Source organism: Xenopus laevis, chromosome 2L (assembly GCF_017654675.1).
Source record: "Xenopus laevis strain J_2021 chromosome 2L, Xenopus_laevis_v10.1, whole genome shotgun sequence".
Lineage (NCBI taxonomy): Eukaryota > Metazoa > Chordata > Amphibia > Anura > Pipidae > Xenopus > Xenopus laevis.
In genome coordinates, this window is record NC_054373.1 from 111732427 (window position 1) to 111750822 (window position 18396).

General features: G+C 38.3%; 1 protein-coding gene across 1 annotated transcript in view; it reads left to right on the forward strand.

Moving 5' to 3' along the window:
• Nucleotides 1-18396, forward strand: part of dmd.1.L (dystrophin, gene 1 L homeolog) — a 1148817-nt gene that overhangs the window by 182005 nt on the left and 948416 nt on the right. The gene's annotated exons all lie outside the window — the stretch shown is intronic.

Sequence of the window (18396 nt, forward strand, 5' to 3'; positions counted from 1 at the left end):
CAGGTATTTTTTGTCTTCAAATCAGTAAGCAGGGGCACATGTCTAGGGCACAATAGTGGGGGGCTCTAGGCACATACCTCTTCTTGCTGCCTACTTCTAGTCTGGGCCCTTTAGTCTGTGCAGGATCCATCTGACGAGCATCCCTCAATCATTCACTCACTTCATCCCCCCTCCCAGTCACCACTGTGCATGTACGGGGGGGGAGTAAATATTGGATCTTTCTGACCCATGAAAGTAAATTACCTATTGTTTACTGAATTCATACAAGAAAATCTGTAAGCAAAGTGATGAGAGATGTAATAAAATACAAGAATCATTGAAATGTTATTACTAATAAAATAATTACAAAATATGCAAATATTATATATAATGTTGTTTATGTATTTTATTCAATAAATACATATCAATGAACATAAATTGGGCGTTGCATATAATTTGGTAATTTAACATCTGCAACAAATATAAATAATAGGGATGAACTGCAAAAATCTAAAATGGGTGAAAATGAAGCAAGGAGAATAGCAGGTTTTCTAATTATTTGTTTAGGACTAACTCATGTATAACAGTGGCTATGAAGAAAACTTGAGGTTTGTAGGAACAAAAATGCTCAGCCATGGGAAGTTATAGCTTGCAAATGTGCATTTATTGTGTCATTCACAATTTTTTTGGGTAAACATAACACAGTGCCAAAGGTTAACAGGTTTTTAGAAAAACCGCAGCAAACTGATAGATCATGGATGTCTGAGATCTTCAAAAACTCTTCCAGTGCACATGCAAATGTCCCTATGCTCCTACCAAATGCATAAACCCACATACTATGTGTAGTGTTCTAGTTATTACCCTTTACTTATAAATCAGTTTAAGGTGTAGGTGCTTTCCTATCATTTCCATGTTTTGGAATATCGCAATTAGGTTGGCAGTTAATGCTGTACCTAGGAATATTACGTTTGACTTATATTGAACATTAATGTATGTAGTTTTGAAAAATTCTGCTAAGCTGCTAAATTATAAAAGGTTGTTATTCACAGATGGGGCACAATAACTAATACTGTACATGCAATTCATAAAAAAACGTGTGTGTGAATTAGCATTTTATTCATTTTTCAGTAATGTATATAAAAACATGCTCTGGGTTTAGTTCTTTAGGCTGTTTTACATGAAAAAGAACACAAGAAGTGCCATTCTAATTGCTCTACATTTAAAAAAGTGATACAAACCATTTTGAAGCATTAATTTGTAAAATAACTGGGTCTATCAGTGTAAGAAATCATTACAAAAACAACTCAGTTATTAGTATGAAAAGACAAATCCCCCCCCCCGTGGATGTTAGCTGTATTACCCTCCATATTATTACTGCATTATTATAAAATGACTGCAGTTAGAGATGTAATGCCTTGCAGTGCCATACATTAACATTAAATGGCAGCTAGCAAACACTAAAAATTGTTTCTTAAACAGTAATTAATTTGCTTCAAATGCCTACTAATTCCTTCTTACTTGGAAGAAAGAAGTACTTTTTAAAAACTGCAGTCAACCTTTACGTGAGGAAATTATTCTTGATGGTGGAATTAATGTTTTGGGTTAACCTAATAATAGATATTGAAATATTTTTCTGATTTTCTTTTTGACATTATTGGTATGATTCTTTTTTTAATAAATAGTCAACTGGTAAAATTTTACAATGTACAGTTATTGTTCTTCATCCTGTGCAACAATGGAGCTTATCATCTAATATCCCTGCCATGCATAGTTATTTTTATCAGGTGCCTTTAACCCTGCCTGTATGTTTTTGTAATATCACATAAAACCACACAGATACAAGGAAAACATACAAACCTTCAAAAAAATAGAATCCCAGAACTGTAAAACCACATTGCTTACCTCTGAGATACCCTGCTTCCTTCTGTATATACAGTATATACTGTACATACACTGTATATTAATTCTCATGCTTGGATGTTTATAATGGAGACTTGACAAATGTAATATATGTCTGGTTAACATATGTATGTATGTAACATAAGTCATTCTTAATAGAACAGTCCCACTTACTGAAATAAACACCATAAACAGCTAAGGTCTAATTGTCTGACTTTTGCCAATTGCGAGTTTGTCTATTACCTTCTAAGGTTTATGATACACAAAGCAGTTTCAGAATTTTAGCCTTGGCAACTATTTTCACAAAAAAAACATGTAGGGGCAGATCAAGGGTTGAATTTCGAAGTTAAAAATACTTCAAAATTTGACCATCGAATTGAAATACTTTGACTTCGAATATCGATATCGAAGTTTTTTTCAGCGAATTTAGGTATCCTGCAGTCAAAGTAAAATCGTTCGATCAGCGCTCGAACGAAAGATTTTTCTTTCTACTTCCAAAAATGTAGAAAAATGCTCTAGAAGGTCCCCATAGGCTAACATAGCACTTCGGCAGGTTTATGTTGGCGAAGTATTGAAGTCAAAGTTTTTTTAAAGAGACTAGGGATGGGCGAATTTGACCCGTTTCGTCAAAAATTTGCCGCCAGCGAAATGTCGCGGACGCCCATTAAAGTCTATGGGTGTCAAAAAAACTTTGTCGCGCGGCAATTTTTTTAAAATGATTAATAAGCTTATCTTTGGTTTTTTTTGTTGTTTTTTCTTATACTGTATGTTTCAAGAGTTGTTTTATAATGAGAATATATATGTAATTGAACATCAGCACATAAACAATTGCAGATGTGTGAATATAATTGTGATAAATATTGCATTACATGACTTTTTTGTTTTATTTTATTGAAATTTAAATAAAATGAATATGGAAAAAAATATTTTGCAAACCCTTTATGTGTACTGAATTTAGAATGTCACAGACTGCTTTTCTGCTTCCTAATATTTAATACTATGCCATATAAATTGTTATTGCATTTAGTTAAAAATGGCTAAAAATATAATTAGTGGTACACAAGAGAATGCATTGAAATGGTTTTGAGCAGACTTGTATATAGTGGTGGAATATAACAGATTTTTTTTAGCTATGAATATAACTCCCTCATATTGTTATGTTCCTAAGGGTGGTATGTTCCCAAGGAGAAAATGCTCTTATTGAAAGAATGTAATGTTGCTTTGTAGTTGAATTGATTGCCTACCAGTCTTAAGACGTGCTGGACCAGAGTTGGGGGGAAAGGTTTAGTAAGTATTGCTTTGAGCAAGGTTGCTTCTGAAAAGTTCTAAATACATGGCATAGATTTCACATCTGGCCTTTAAAGAATTGTAAATGCAGGGATGTTGCTGAGTTGTTAAAAGACCCAGGGAACAAATCACCATCAGAATCATGTATTTCAATTGATACCATGCCGGCCACACCACTAGTTAGCAGTTTCTATAACACCTTCTAATTCTTGGTGGTTAATGAGATCTAGGCAGGGCCAGTCTGGGATGGTAGGACACTGGGAAAAAAACAGGTGGGCCCCTCTTACCCAAACCCGATCCCCACCTGCCCTCTGTAGTCGCTCCCCAGCTGCCCTCCTTTCCTGATTGTGGCAAAAGTAAGGTGAACAGGTGGGAAGCAGGGGCCCCAGAGGGACCACAGTCCTACCCAGGATCTAGGGCACTATCCACAACATATTGCATATGCACCTACTGTATGTTTTACGACTAGAGCCTAGATGTAGGGAAAGTTTTCACTGGGTCTGTTGGAGTTCCTGTTAAGGTAGTAAGAGTGCAGACACTGTAAAATAATCAGGAATTAAAGTGAAATTGGAAAAAGTAATGAAATGCAATCTTGCAAAGTATTTATCCTTGGGTGACTGATTGTGAGTGTGTAATTTGTGAAAATAATGAATCCAGAAGAGATAATGAAGGAGTACTGTCAGTGTAATACAAGAGAGATGAGGTTTGCAATTTAGATACTGTTGGATATGAACAGTAGGAATTCAAAGTGTGGTGGAAGTGAATAAATCTAGAGTATATTATGGGATAAGAGAATAATAATAATGTGTATACAAAAACCACAAAGATTTATGTTGCTTTTCAAAAGGCATGGGCCAAAGAGATTTTTGCTGTGTTGATCTTGGCACTGTAGCAATGATAAACATGCCCTTAGTTTGTACAGTACATAGGGCTTAAACATATCTTAGAGACTAATTTTTTATTGCCCATGCCTCCATGCTCAAACAATCAGTTATAGAATGCTTAAGTGAGTTCCTGAATTTACTTGCGTTTTCCATCATCAATTACGTGAGCTTTTTTCTGACCAGATTTTCAAAGAAACAAACTTTTTGTCTGGGTTTCGGAAAAAAATTAACAGCTTAGCAGCATTTAGATACTGTAAAATGTAATTTAAAATTTACTAGGCAGCAAGCCAAAGTAATTGATTAATTTCAGGAACTGACATGTGCTTTCTAAGAGCAACAAGCCCGGGGGTGTGAGAAATGATAAATCAGATCCTATGTTTTTACTTTGATTTCAGTCAGACAAATTGGGAAGTGAATCAGAATGGCCTAATCACAAAGGTTGTGTTTCGACTATTACTACTAATGCTTTTTTTTTCTTAACACTAACATTTTTGCCAGGGATGAGATGTGTGATGTGAGATGTATGATATGTATAATATATATATATCAAATGATTAGTTAGGATAGATTATTATTTTGTAGCACGATATTTCAATGTATTGTTATGACTTTTGGCTTAAAGGTATTGTTCTGTATAAAAAATAAAAACTGTATAGAAAGCTAGCCTGTGCAAAATAAAAAAAAGTTTTCAATATAATTAGTTAGCCAAAAATGTAATCTGGAAAAGCTGGAGTGGCTGAATGTGTAACATAATAGCCAGAACACTACTACCTGCTTTGCAGCTCTCTTGGTTTCCACTGATGGGTTACCAGGCAGTAACCAATAAGTGACGTGATGGAGGGCCACATGGGTCATAGCTGTAGCTTTTCAATCTGATCTGCATGCTAAGCATCAATTGCAAACACACTGAACAGTAAAGTCCCATGTGGTCCCCCTTAAAGTCGCTGACTAACTCAAAGTGAGAGTGCTGAAAAGCAGGAGGTTGGGTTCTGTTCTGTTAGACATCCAGTCACTTCAGCCTTTATAGATTATATTTTTGGCTAACTAACTATATTAGAAACATTTTTTATTTTGTACAACCTATCTATTTAGGATTCTATTTGGGATGTTCCTTTAAAGCTTGAAGAAAGGCTGTGTTGCTGTTGAAATGAATCATTCTTTCGGAAAATATTCCAATAATTTTTTAAGCATAAACCATAGAGTAACCATGTAGTTTTTTCAAGCAGAACTGCTATTTTCCACCATGAATGCCATGCCCTGCTTTGCATGAATTAACAATAAACCTATATCTGAATTAACATTTTATAAACAATAGGTGTGCCATATATAGTCTTAGATCAAAAACTGAAAGGCATAAACTAAATATAGCAGGATTAATGCTTGCTTTGTAAGATTAATATTCTGTGCTCTGCTCTCTGACTCCTGATATCTAAAAGTCTCTCACCAAGTGAGTGCATAATCTTTGGAGTCTTAAACATACTTTTTAGGGAAAATGCACCTCCTGTGCCATATTGTGAAAGCAAAAAAGTTGCTTAAAGTGATCCACGAAGATGCCTCTCAACTAACTAATTTAATATAGGTAGCCAACGTGTTGTTGTCTGTATCAATGGACATTTGTTATTCTTTGTACATTGTGTGAGCAAAGAGATAGCTACAGATAGTGTTAGGCTTGGTGCTAATAAGTACGTTTACCCTTTCAGGTAACTGGCATGAACTGAGAGGGCATGAAGGTGCAGATGTAGGGCCCATGGCTGATCCCATGATCAGGTGGTACTGTGGATACTTAAGGTCTACACCAATCTCTGATAAATATCAGTATTTGCTTTCATAGCCAGATCTGCAATTAAGTGCATGCAGAGGGTGTAATTTCCACGTTAATTCCTAAGGACTATTTAATGATTCTGATCATCTAAGAAAAGAGCGTTCACATACTTTAATCAGTAAAATACATAAACCCTGTAAAAAGCTTCCCTACTAAGTATTAGTCATTGGAAGTGTGTGGACATGTATATCAATTCTATTTAATTTCTATTTTGTTTTAACATGCAGAGTACACTTTCTAAATCCAGTACATGTGAGATGTTAATATTTCATAAATTATTCTACATTGATGGATAGGCTTCATTTTACCTCGACTTCTCTGCAATAATGATTTAGCTATCCTGCCACTCTCAAGAATTTTGGAATCTAATATTCAAGTCAAAAATATTGAAGCTAAGTCCCACGCCATAAATCAAGCATCCCTTTCTAAAATCCTGGCATGCAAAAGATAATACAAGTACAAACTTTTTTGTTTGTTTACGTCAACAAATGTTTTGTGTATTTCCTTCAAAGAAAATGTAAAGAGTTCATGAATTGAAAAATTCTACAGTATTTTCTTTATGTTATCAAATTGATGAAAATCAAAAATGTTCATTTTGTACTGATTGGTTTCTTAAACTAATATATTACATTTTGGAAAGGGAAGTTCCTTCTTGACATTTTTTTTAAGAGCTGCTAAAGCATTAACCCTTTGATTTTAGCAGTCAGAAAGTTACTATGAAATAAGAAAAAGTGACCATATGTTTTATTTTAGCTCTGTGTCCATGGCAGTTTCAATTTGGTCTTGAATCTTTTTGTAGCACTTTGCCCAATTAATAAATATTAAGCCAATAATATGGCTGACTTTGCTACTGATATACTTAACAGTTATACTTAACAAGTGCACAAACCAACACTGACTCCAAACTATCTATAACAGTCCCTGTCACAACACCTCAGTTTTACAAGATACACCACTGTGTAATGAATTCAATTCAATGGTTATAATTTAACACAAAAGACTAACTATAAAGAAGTAGCTGTCATAACATTTCAGTTTTACAGCATACACCGCTGCTTAATGAATCCAGTTCAATGTGTAGCATGTAAAAAAAAACAACCTAACAAAATGTAACAAAAAAGGCTGGCAATAAAACACTATTGTTCTTGTGATGAATTATATATTTCAGAATATACTGACATCCAAAATAAAACATGGCAGTGAATTTAGTCCGGCATTCATTTTCAATATAGGTGCTCAATCACATCTGGTATTGACTGTTTATGCTGCCATCTTTACTTAGAGAAGCTTCAGTTTCATGACGTTTTTAAAAAAAAAAATTAGGGTGACAATAAGGCAGATGAGAATGACTATTTAAGTTGTATCATTAAATAAGGGGACCCGAACCTAAGGCTGACATTTGTGGTGCATTGAAACTTACTACTGTAAACTGCTATTTCAGGTTGCTACTATTACTATTATTACTGTAGAATTAAAAGAATGCTTAAAAACAAGCAATAAGGGATTCAAAGAATACAAATATCATACGGTACTTCTACATATTTTAATATGGTACGTTACATGTGCTTACCCTATTATCCGGTTCCAAATTATATAATTAATTTAAAAAATGAGTATCCGTATGGCATTGTAACTAAAGAAAATGATCATATTTTCTCAATCCAACACCAAGTAAAAAAAATCTTAAATAAATGGTCATATGGTTTCTTAATAGTGACATCATATAGGAGTTAAATGTGATCATACAGGAGCACTGTACCAATGAGGGGAGTTGATACTGTAAGCTTGCATCATGTAGCTGTGGCAAACAGGTTACCAGAGGTGGCCAAAATTAGCTCCTGGCAACTTTTTAGAGACAAATTTCCATTTTTTAAATTGGAAATTTGGCTCTTCAAGTGCAAAAGAGTGCAATTGTGCTCTCTCAACTAGTGATGTGCCCTCTGGTGCAGGAAAGGTAAGCACTGTGGGGGGGATGAGCGGGTTCGGCATTGCACAGTTGTACTGAATTAGTTTAATGCTGTTTACATGGATTCACATGGGCCAAGTTATGGCATTTATCAATTATAGTGCAGGTATGGGGTATGTCATGGGGAAACCCATAATCCAGAAAGTTTAGAATTACGGGAAATCCATAGCCTGTAACCAAACAATCCAATTTTTTCTCTATAATAATAATAATATAGTCCTTATTAGTACTCAATACTAAGATATAATTAATCCTTATTAGAGGCAAAACAGCCCATTGTGTTTACTTAATGTTAAAATGATTTTTTTTAGCAGACAAGGAATGGAGATTCGAATTCGGAAATATCACTTATTAGGAAACCCCCAGGTTCTAAACATTCTCTATAACAGGTCCCACACCTGCACTAAGTGAAGATTGACTACAAATGTGCAAGTATTTTGATCCTGCATTTCCAGAATATCCTGCGACCCACCTGTACTGAATTGGATATTCCATCTTCTTTTGTAGTACATGAGCCAATTAACTGTCAGTTAATATTTTCACCAGCTAAATATCCATGGTGGATTAGTTGTATGCTTCACATTAAACTATATCTGACTCCCCACTGTGAGTTAGTCCTATACTGTAGGTCTGTTGAATTATGATGTTTTGAGTAGACAGTGAAAGTAAACTAGTAAAGCAAATATATATTCTAACTGCTAAAAAATCGAAATGTACAGTATGTAAATAAATGTTAGGCGATTGTTTTTTGTACAGGTTTTAATATATGATTTCTTTCTGTCATATGTCTGTATTTAAAATAAACAGTATCTATTTAGCTGCTGAATTTATTTTAGTAAAAAGGTTGCTAAAAATTACTATTTGTCTAAAGATTAGCTCTGTATTACTGCATTTGGAGTTCTTGTGGGGGAAGCACATATGAAGATAAATACCTTAATTGCCATAATCGTACCCAGCTTGGGGAGCATAGATTTTCACTCACTCTGGTAGATGGCAATATGTAATATCAGTTATCATCATCAATTACACATCAGATGGTTATAACAGATCTTCTACATTGTAGATATGAGATGGAAAAAAAAGGTTAGGCTACAGTTTGAATTGTTTTCTGTTTTACTTGTTCTGTTAAGCTGCATATTTAATATTACTGCAAATGATGAATAATCAACTCAGCATCCAAAGCCATCAGGAGATGCAAATTGAAAGAACTCATTTCAATTTGTGTCACCAAAGTGGTAAATAGCAGAAGATAAACATACATCAAGCTTAATAGTTTTCTTTCCAGTTACACTATTTATAGGAATATTGCAGCTGACATGGAAGTGATAAACAAGTAACTTGTAAGATCTTCTAGTATAAGAGCCACGCACAGCATACAATTATAACTATTTTAATGATTTCATTATATAGAAGTCCTCTATTAGAAATAGATCTTTTTATGATGAAAGAGCCAGGGAGCCATGTACCTAACACCTAACACTTGCCTTAGACAGGACATATATACTGGGTTCTGGATTGTTAATTCTCCTAGCGCAAATTTGTGGCAAATTTCCTCATTTTGCGGGCGTCAGTTTTTGAGTTTCACAAATTTTTAGCAGATTCTTCGCCGTTTCACGTATTTCGTGCGAAATTCGCAAATTTTTTGGCAAAGCGAAATGGGATTTTAATATGGTACGTTACATGTGCTTACCCTATTATCCGGTTCCAAATTTTATAATTAATTTAAAAAATGAGTATCCGTATGGCATTGTAACTAAAGAAAATGATCATATTTTCTCAATCCAACACCAAGTAAAAAAAATCTTAAATAAATGGTCATATGGTCATATGGTTTCTTAATAGTGACATAATATAGGACATTGTATGTATATCAATTTTCCAATTGATATACATACCCTGTGAATTCAATGTATGATCTAATTCATGGCATGTGAGGGTTAATGTTTTTATGGGTGGGACTTGATGCTATTTAATTGTGGGGATGTAGTGGGATCAGGTGAACGCTTCTGATGAAGTGGCGAGAAGCCATGAAACGCGTAAAGCGTATGATCTGATATTTTGTATGTTGACACGCTGCTTTTTAACTTGGATTATTAAAGTTTAATGATTTTAACACATCACTCCGAGTGCTCCGTTTTGGATAAAACTTCACATACTGGGTTCTGGATTGTTAATTCTCCTAGCGCAAATTTGTGGCAAATTTCCTCAACAAACAAGGGAAAGTTGTGCTCACCACTATTTTTTAAAACCATTAGGCGGGGGTGCAATGAGGCTGTGACCACAAAATACATATAGTCAAATACAAGAGGTCCTCTGCACTCAACCCATTATCAATATATTTAAGACAGAGACATTTTGTGCATACTGCTACTAAAAAATGCCTTACCCTTTAAACAAAACAGGGATTGTTTGTCCATATATTGCAATATATTTAAGCTGGCCAACTACGTCAAAGTCATCCCATATCTGGCCAGTTACAAAGGGACTAAGTTTTACCTGCAACTTACTAGCTGCTTTCTAAGTAAAACTCCCAATATGGGATGACTTTAACATAGTTGGCCACCTTAAATATATTGCAATTTATGGACAAACAATCCCTGTTTTGTTTAAAGGGTAAGGCATTTTTTAGCAGCTGTATGCTCAAAATGTCTCTGTCTTAAATATATTGATAATGGGTTGAGTGGAGAGGACTCTTGTATTTGTCTATATATATATATATATATATATATATATATATATATATATATATATATATATATATATATATATATATATATATATATATATATATATATATATATATATATATGTATATATTCTGTTTGCACATTAAATACACCACTAATCCAGCTTTTTTATCAAACTTTTATCAATAAGCCCCAATGAAAGCTGTCCTAGGCAAAATGTAAACTATTTATTCAATTCAAGTTTTTTTATTTTTTTTAGCTTCTTGACCCAATAAAATGATGAATAATTCACAAATTCAAGGTATTTGCATTTGTTTTCACCGTTTTATCAATCTGTGTTTTTTAATCAGATTTTTTTTAAAATTTCAAGGTTTATTCAAGGTAGAAAAAAAAAAATGTTGATATATACGGGCCTCCATGACATCATACAAAAATAATTATTGTTAAATCTGTCACAGCATTACTCAGTAGAGAGGTTTACACTTTATCTTAGTTCATTGACTTGGATTGAATAAGTACTACTAGACCATGAAGAGAAAAAAAAATCAAACTATTAACATTTTCCCATGAAACTATACTCATAGTGAAAAATAAGATGGTTTAGTTGCCTGTCTTACTGTATTTTTCTGAGGTGACTTTTTTTATGCTGTTCAGTATAAATTGTGTTTTGTTTCTCAGGAGATGGAAGTACATTACCTTTATTTTTACAAATCACTCTTGATATCTTCTGAGAATATTACCTTTCTCATGCATTCCTTCTAGTTATACCAAAAACACACATCTATCATGTTCTAAAGAATCAGAAAAATTCTTAAAGTATCTTGTTCTGATACAGTATAATACAACAACTTGACTCTCTACCTTGTTCTTGTAAATCTATTGGTCATTAATGATAATTGTACATTAGACTCATAGGAAGTGCCTGCTTGTGACCATCCAGTATTCTGCTTTAACAGAATTTCATCCAGAAAACGAAAATGTGCCTGCCAGGACTAGTGACAAGTGGATTCCACTGAAGTCAGTGACAGGCTAAATACTCTACTTGTATGTATAAAAAATTATACAAAGATGCAGTAGTGGCTAGAGAAGTTGCAAATTCCCTATGAATAATTCAAAATTACCACACTCAAATTATACAACCATGAAACTTAATAAAATGCTTCCCAATTCAAGCAACCTTTGTTGGAGGAACACGCCACAACCTGGAACCTTTGTGCATATATTTTAGAATTGCACTTGAATACAAAAGTATGGGGACTCTGTAGTAAACATCTGCAAATATCATCTCCACTCAAACTTCTTCAGAGACCCATTCGCTACAGCACATAATTAATAAAAAGTACAATTGTAGCATAGTAGAAAGCTTCACTGAGAATGTAGGGCAATTTATACTATTACCGAGGTAAAAACACCTCAATTACTATGTAAGTTTGCCTACTAGGGATGTAGCGAACGTCGGAAAAAAAGTTCGCGAACATATTCGCGAACTTGCGCAAAAATGCGAGCGGTTCGCGAACGGTTCGCGAACCCCATAGACTTCAATGGGAAGGCGAACTTTAACATCTAGAAAAGACATTTCTGGCCAGAAAAATGATTTTAAAGTTGTTTAAAGGGTGCAACGACCTGGACAGTGGCATGCCAGAGGGGGATCAAGGGCAAAAATGTATCTGAAAAATCTGCCTGTGTGTGCTTGGAAGAGATAGTGTAGGGGGAGAGCTGTTAGTGATTTCAGGGACAGATGATAGTAAGTTTGCTGGCTAGTAATCTGCTTGATACTGCTCTGTATTGGAGGGACAGAAGTCTGCAGGGATTTGAGGGACATTTTAGCTTAGGTAGCTTTGCTGGCTAGTAATCTACTGTTCTCTTTAAACAACTGCCATACGTTGACCTTGTAGGCATTGTTTGCCCAGTTTTTTTGGACGCAGCCACTGAAGCACAGTTGCCAGAAAAAATATGCCATATAAATGCTGAAAATAGTCATTTTTCGCCATACGTTGACCTTGTAGACATTGTTTGCCCAGTTTTTTTGGACGCAGCCACTGAAGCACAGTTGCCAGAAAAAATATGCCATATAAATGCTGAAAATAGTAATTTTTCGCCATACGTTGACCTTGTAGACATTGTTTGCCCAGTTTTTTTGGTTGCAGCCACTGAAGCACAGTTGCCAGAAAAAATATGTCACGTAAATGCTGAAAATAGTCATTTTTTGCCATATACGTTGAGTCAACGTATGGCAAAAAATGACTATTTTCAGCATTTATATGGCATATTTTTTCTGGCCTCTGTGCTTCAGTGGCTGTGGCCAAAAAAACTGGGCAAACAATGCCTACAAGGTCAACGTCGTTGACCTTGTAGGCATTGTTTGCCCAGTTTTTTTGGCCACAGCCACTGAAGCACAGAGGCCAGAAAAAATATGCCATATAAATGCTGAAAATAGTCATTTTTTTGGTCGCAGCCACTGAAGCACAGTTGCCAGAAAAATTATGCCATATAAATGCTGAAAATATAAATTTTTTTGGTTGCAGCCACTGAAGCACAGAGGCCAGAAAAATTATGCCATATAAATGCAGAAAATATGCATTTTTTTGGTCGCAGCCACTGAAGCACAGTTGACAGAAAAATTATGCCATATAAATGCTGAAAATATAAATTTTTTTGGTTGCAGCCACTGAAGCACAGAGGCCAGAAAAATTATGCCATATAAATGCAGAAAATATGCATTTTTTTGGTTGCAGCCACTGAAGCACAGAGGCCAGAAAAAATTAAACCAGTAGGGTTTGCACCCTAGTTTGTAACGGTGGCGGAGGGAGGAGGAGGACGCTAAAGGACAGCTGTGTGTGGAGTCATGAGGCTTGAAGAGAAGGACAGCTGCATAGAAGTCAGAACAAGTCTTCCGGCGTGCAGTAACCCTCCGAGATCCACCCCTCATTCATTTTAATAAAGGTCAGGTAATCGACACTTTTGTGACCTAGGCGAGTTCTCTTCTCAGTTACAATCCCTCCTGCTGCACTGAAGGTCCTTTCTGAGAGCACACTTGAGGCTGGGCAAGACAAGAGGTTCATGGCAAATTGTGACAGCTCTGGCCACAGATCAAGCCTGCGCACCCAGTAGTCCAGGGGTTCATCGCTCCTCAGAGTGTCGATATCTGCAGTTAATGCCAGGTAGTCCGCTACCTGCCGGTCGAGGCGTTCTTTGAGGGTGGATCCAGAAGGGTTGTGGCGCTGCCTTGGACAGAAAAACATTTGCATGTCTGACGTTACAGACTGGCCAAAGGGCTTTGTCCTTGCAGGTGTGCTCGTGGCAGGATTACTGGCACCTCTGCCCCTGGAATGTTGATGAGTTCCTGAAGTGACATCACCCTTAAAAGCATTGTACAACATGTTTTGCAGGCTGGTTTGTAAATGCCGCATCTTTTCGGACTTGTGGTATGTTGGTAACATTTCTGACACTTTATGCTTGTACCGAGGGTCTAGTAGCGTTGCGACCCAGTACAGGTCCTTCTCCTTAAGCCTCTTGATACGGGGGTCCTTCAACAGGCATGACAGCATGAAAGACCCCATTCTCACAAGGTTGGATGCAGAGCTATCCATCTCCGCTTCCTCATTATCAAGGACTGCATCATCCACGGTCTCCTCCCCCCAGCCACGTACAAGACCAGGGGTCCCCAAAAGGTCACCACTAGCCCCCTGGGAAGCCTGCTCCTGTTGGTCCTCCTCCTCCTCCTCCACAAAGCCACCTTCCTCCTCTGACTCCACTTCTGGCACCTCTCCCTGCGTTGCAGCAGGTGCCTGGGTTCGTTCTGGTGATTCCGACCAGAAATCGTGCGCTTCCAGCTCCTCGTCACGCTGGTCTACAGCCTCATCTGTCACTCGTCGCACGGCACGCTCCAGGAAGAAAGCGAAGGGTATTAGGTCGCTGATGGTGCCTTCGGTGCGACTGACCATATTTGTCACCTCTTCAAAAGGTCGCATGAGCCTGCAGGCATCGCGCATAAGCACCCAGTAACGGGGGAAAAAAATCCCCAGCTGTGCAGATCCAGTCCTACCACCCAGTTCAAAAAGGTACTCGTTGACGGCCCTTTGTTGTTGCAGCAGACGTTCCAACATAAGGAGCGTTGAATTCCAGCGAGTCTGGCTGTCAGAAATCAAACGCCTGACTGGCATGTTGTAGCGCTGCTGAATGTCAGCAAGGCGTGCCATGGCTGTGTAGGAACGTCTGAAATGGGCCGACACCTTTCTGGACTGGGTGAGAACGTCCTGGAATCCTGGGTACTTGGAGACAAAACGTTGGACTATTAAATTTAACACATGTGCCATGCAGGGCACATGTGTTAAATTGCCTAGTCTCAACGCTGCCAACAGATTGCTTCCATTGTCACACACCACTTTTCCGATCTGCAGTTGGTGTGGGGTCAGCCACCGATCGGCCTGTGACTGCAGAGATGACAGGAGTACAGATCCGGTATGGTTTTTGCTTTCCAGGCACGTCATCCCCAAGACAGCGTGACAACGGCGTACCTGGCACGTCGAATAGCCTAGGGGAGCTGGGGGTGCACAGGTGTGGAGGAGGAGAAGGAGGACCCAGCAGCAGAGTAAGAAGAAGAAGAAGACGAGGTAGAGAGCGATGGAGGAGTAGAGGTGGTGGCAGAACCGCGTGCAATCCGTGGCGGTGACACCAACTCCACTGTTGTTGTTGAGCTACCCATTCCCTGCTTCCCAGCCATTACCAAGTTCACCCAGTGGGCAGTGTAGGTGACATACCTGCCCTGACCATGCTTGGAGGACCATGCGTCAGTAGTCATATGGACCTTTGGCCCAACACTAAGTGACAGAGATGCGGTAACTTGGCTCTGCACATGTTGGTACAGGTGTGGTATTCCCTTTTTAGAAAAAAATTGCGGCTGGGTACCTTCCACTGCGGTGTCCCAATTGCTACAAATTTGCGGAAGGCCTCAGAGTCCACCAGCTGGTATGGTAAAAGCTGGCGGGCTAAGAGTGCAGACAAGCCAGCTGTCAGACGCCGGGCAAGGGGGTGACAGTCAGACATTGGCTTCTTACGCTCAAACATGGCCTTCACAGAAACTTGGCTGGTGGCAGATGACTGGGAATGGGAACAGGTGGTCAAGGTGGAAGGCGGAGTGGAGGGTGGTTCAGACGGGTCAAGGAGAGCAGAGGTAGAGCAGTAAGATGCTGGACCAGAAGGAGTGTGGCTTTTAGTTTGCCTGTTGCCTTTGAGGTGTTGCTCCCAAAGTGCTTTGTGCTTGCCGCTCATGTGCCTTCGCATAGAAGTTGTACCTATGTGGCTGTTGGGCTTACCAAGGCTCAGTTTCTGACTGCACTCATTGCAAATTACAATGCTTTTGTCAGAGGCACACACATTAAAAAAATCCCACACTGCTGACTTTTTGGAAGTGTGCGATCTGGCGGGTAACAGTAGAAGTTGGCGGAGTTGGCGGTATTGGCGGCAATGGCGGGTGCGTTGGCCGGCTGAACACAGGTGCCGATACATGTTGTTGCCCTACTGATCCCTGCGGGCTGTCCTCCCTGCTTCTTCTAAGTCTTATTCTCCTACTGCCTCTCTGACTCTCCGTCTCTCCATCTGAACTACCCTCCTCTTGCTCTCTTCTACTAGGCACCCACAAAACATCAATCTCCTCATCATCATTCTCCTCAGATGCATCAATTTCTTCTGACACATCACAGAAGGAAGCAGCAGCGGGGACCTCCTCCTCATCACTCATTATGTCCATCTCTATCGTGTTCTCTGCCAGAATTAAATCTGGTGTAAGGTCCTCATCTCCTTCATCTTCTTCTGGCAATAATGGTTGCGCATTACTCAGTTCAAGAAACTCATTGGAAAATAACTCCTCTGACCCCAGTGAAGAAGGGGCACCGGTGGTGGAGGAAGTGTTACGTGGGGTGGCCATAGCAGTGGAGGATGAGGAGGATGTTGTGGTAAAGTTAGAAACGGTAGAGGATGGGGTGTGCTGTGTAAGCCAGTCAACTACCTCTTCAGCATTTTGGGAGTTCAGGGTCATTGGCTTTTTTAAAACTGGGCAATTTGCTAGGGCCACAGGATTGCATAGCAGCACGGCCCCTAGCACGGCCTCTGCGTGGCGGCCTGCCTTTGCCTGGCATTATTTTTAAAAAAACAACAACAACAACAAAAACTCAGTTGGTTTTTCTGGAAACGATAATACACACAGCTAGATGGCGGGTTGAAGAAAACACTGTGCAAATAATGCCTACAAAGTCAACGTATACACTACTACAGCGGTGGATACGGATTACGTAAAATATATGAATGCTGCTTGAAAAAAAGTAACTCAAGTGGTTTTTCTAGAGACGATAATATTATCAATATTTAGACAAAATGTGAACAAGGTCACACAGCTCGATGGCGGGTTGAAGAAAACAGTGTGCAAATAATGCCTACAAGGTCAACGTATACACTACTACAGCGGTGGATACGGATTACGTAAAATATATGAATGCTGCTTGAAAAAAAGTAACTCAAGTGGTTTTTCTAGAGACGATAATATTATCAATATTTAGACAAAATGTGAACAAGGTCACACAGCTCGATGGCGGGTTGAAGAAAACAGTGTGCAAATAATGCCTACAAGGTCAACGTATACACTACTACAGCGGTGGATACGGATTACGTAAAATATATGAATGCTGCTTGAAAAAAAGTAACTCAAGTGGTTTTTCTAGAGACGATAATATTATCAATATTTAGACAAAATGTGAACAAGCTCACACAGCTCGATGGCGGGTTGAAGAAAACAGTGTGCAAATAATGCCTACAAGGCCAACGTATACACTACTACAGCGGTGGATACGGATTACGTAAAATATATGAATGCTGCTTGAAAAAAGTGACTCCGGTGTTTTTTCTGGAGACGGTAATATTATGGATATTTAGACAGAATGGGAACAAGGTCACACAGCTCGATGGCGGGTTGAAGAAAACAGTGTGCAAATAATGCCTACAAGGCCAACGTATACACTACTACAGCGGTGGATACGGATTACGTAAAATATATGAATGCTGCTTGAAAAAAGTGACTCCGGTGTTTTTTCTGGAGACGGTAATATTATGGATATTTAGACAGAATGGGAACAAGGTCACACAGCTCGATGGCGGGTTGAAGAAAACAGTGTGCAAATAATGCCTACAAGGCCAACGTATACACTACTACAGCGGTGGATACGGATTACGTAAAATATATGAATGCTGCTTGAAAAAAGTGACTCCGGTGTTTTTTCTGGAGACGGTAATATTATGGATATTTAGACAGAATGGGAACAAGGTCACACAGCTCGATGGCGGGTTGAAGAAAACAGTGTGCAAATAATGCCTACAAGGCCAACGTATACACTACTACAGCGGTGGATACGGATTACGTAAAATATATGAATGCTGCTTGAAAAAAGTGACTCCGGTGTTTTTTCTGGAGACGGTAATATTATGGATATTTAGACAGAATGGGAACAAGGTCACACAGCTCGATGGCGGGTTGAAGAAAACAGTGTGCAAATAATGCCTACAAGGCCAACGTATACACTACTACAGCGGTGGATACGGATTACGTAAAATATATTATGGCTGCTTGAAAAAAGTGACTCCGGTGTTTTTTCTGGAGACGGTAATATTATGGATATTTAGACAGAATGGGAACAAGGTCACACAGCTCGATGGCGGGTTGAAGAAAACAGTGTGCAAATAATGCCTACAAGGCCAACGTATACACTACTACAGCGGTGGATACGGATTACGTAAAATATATTATGGCTGCTTGAAAAAAGTGACTCCGGTGTTTTTTCTGGAGACGGTAATATTATGGATATTTAGACAGAATGGGAACAA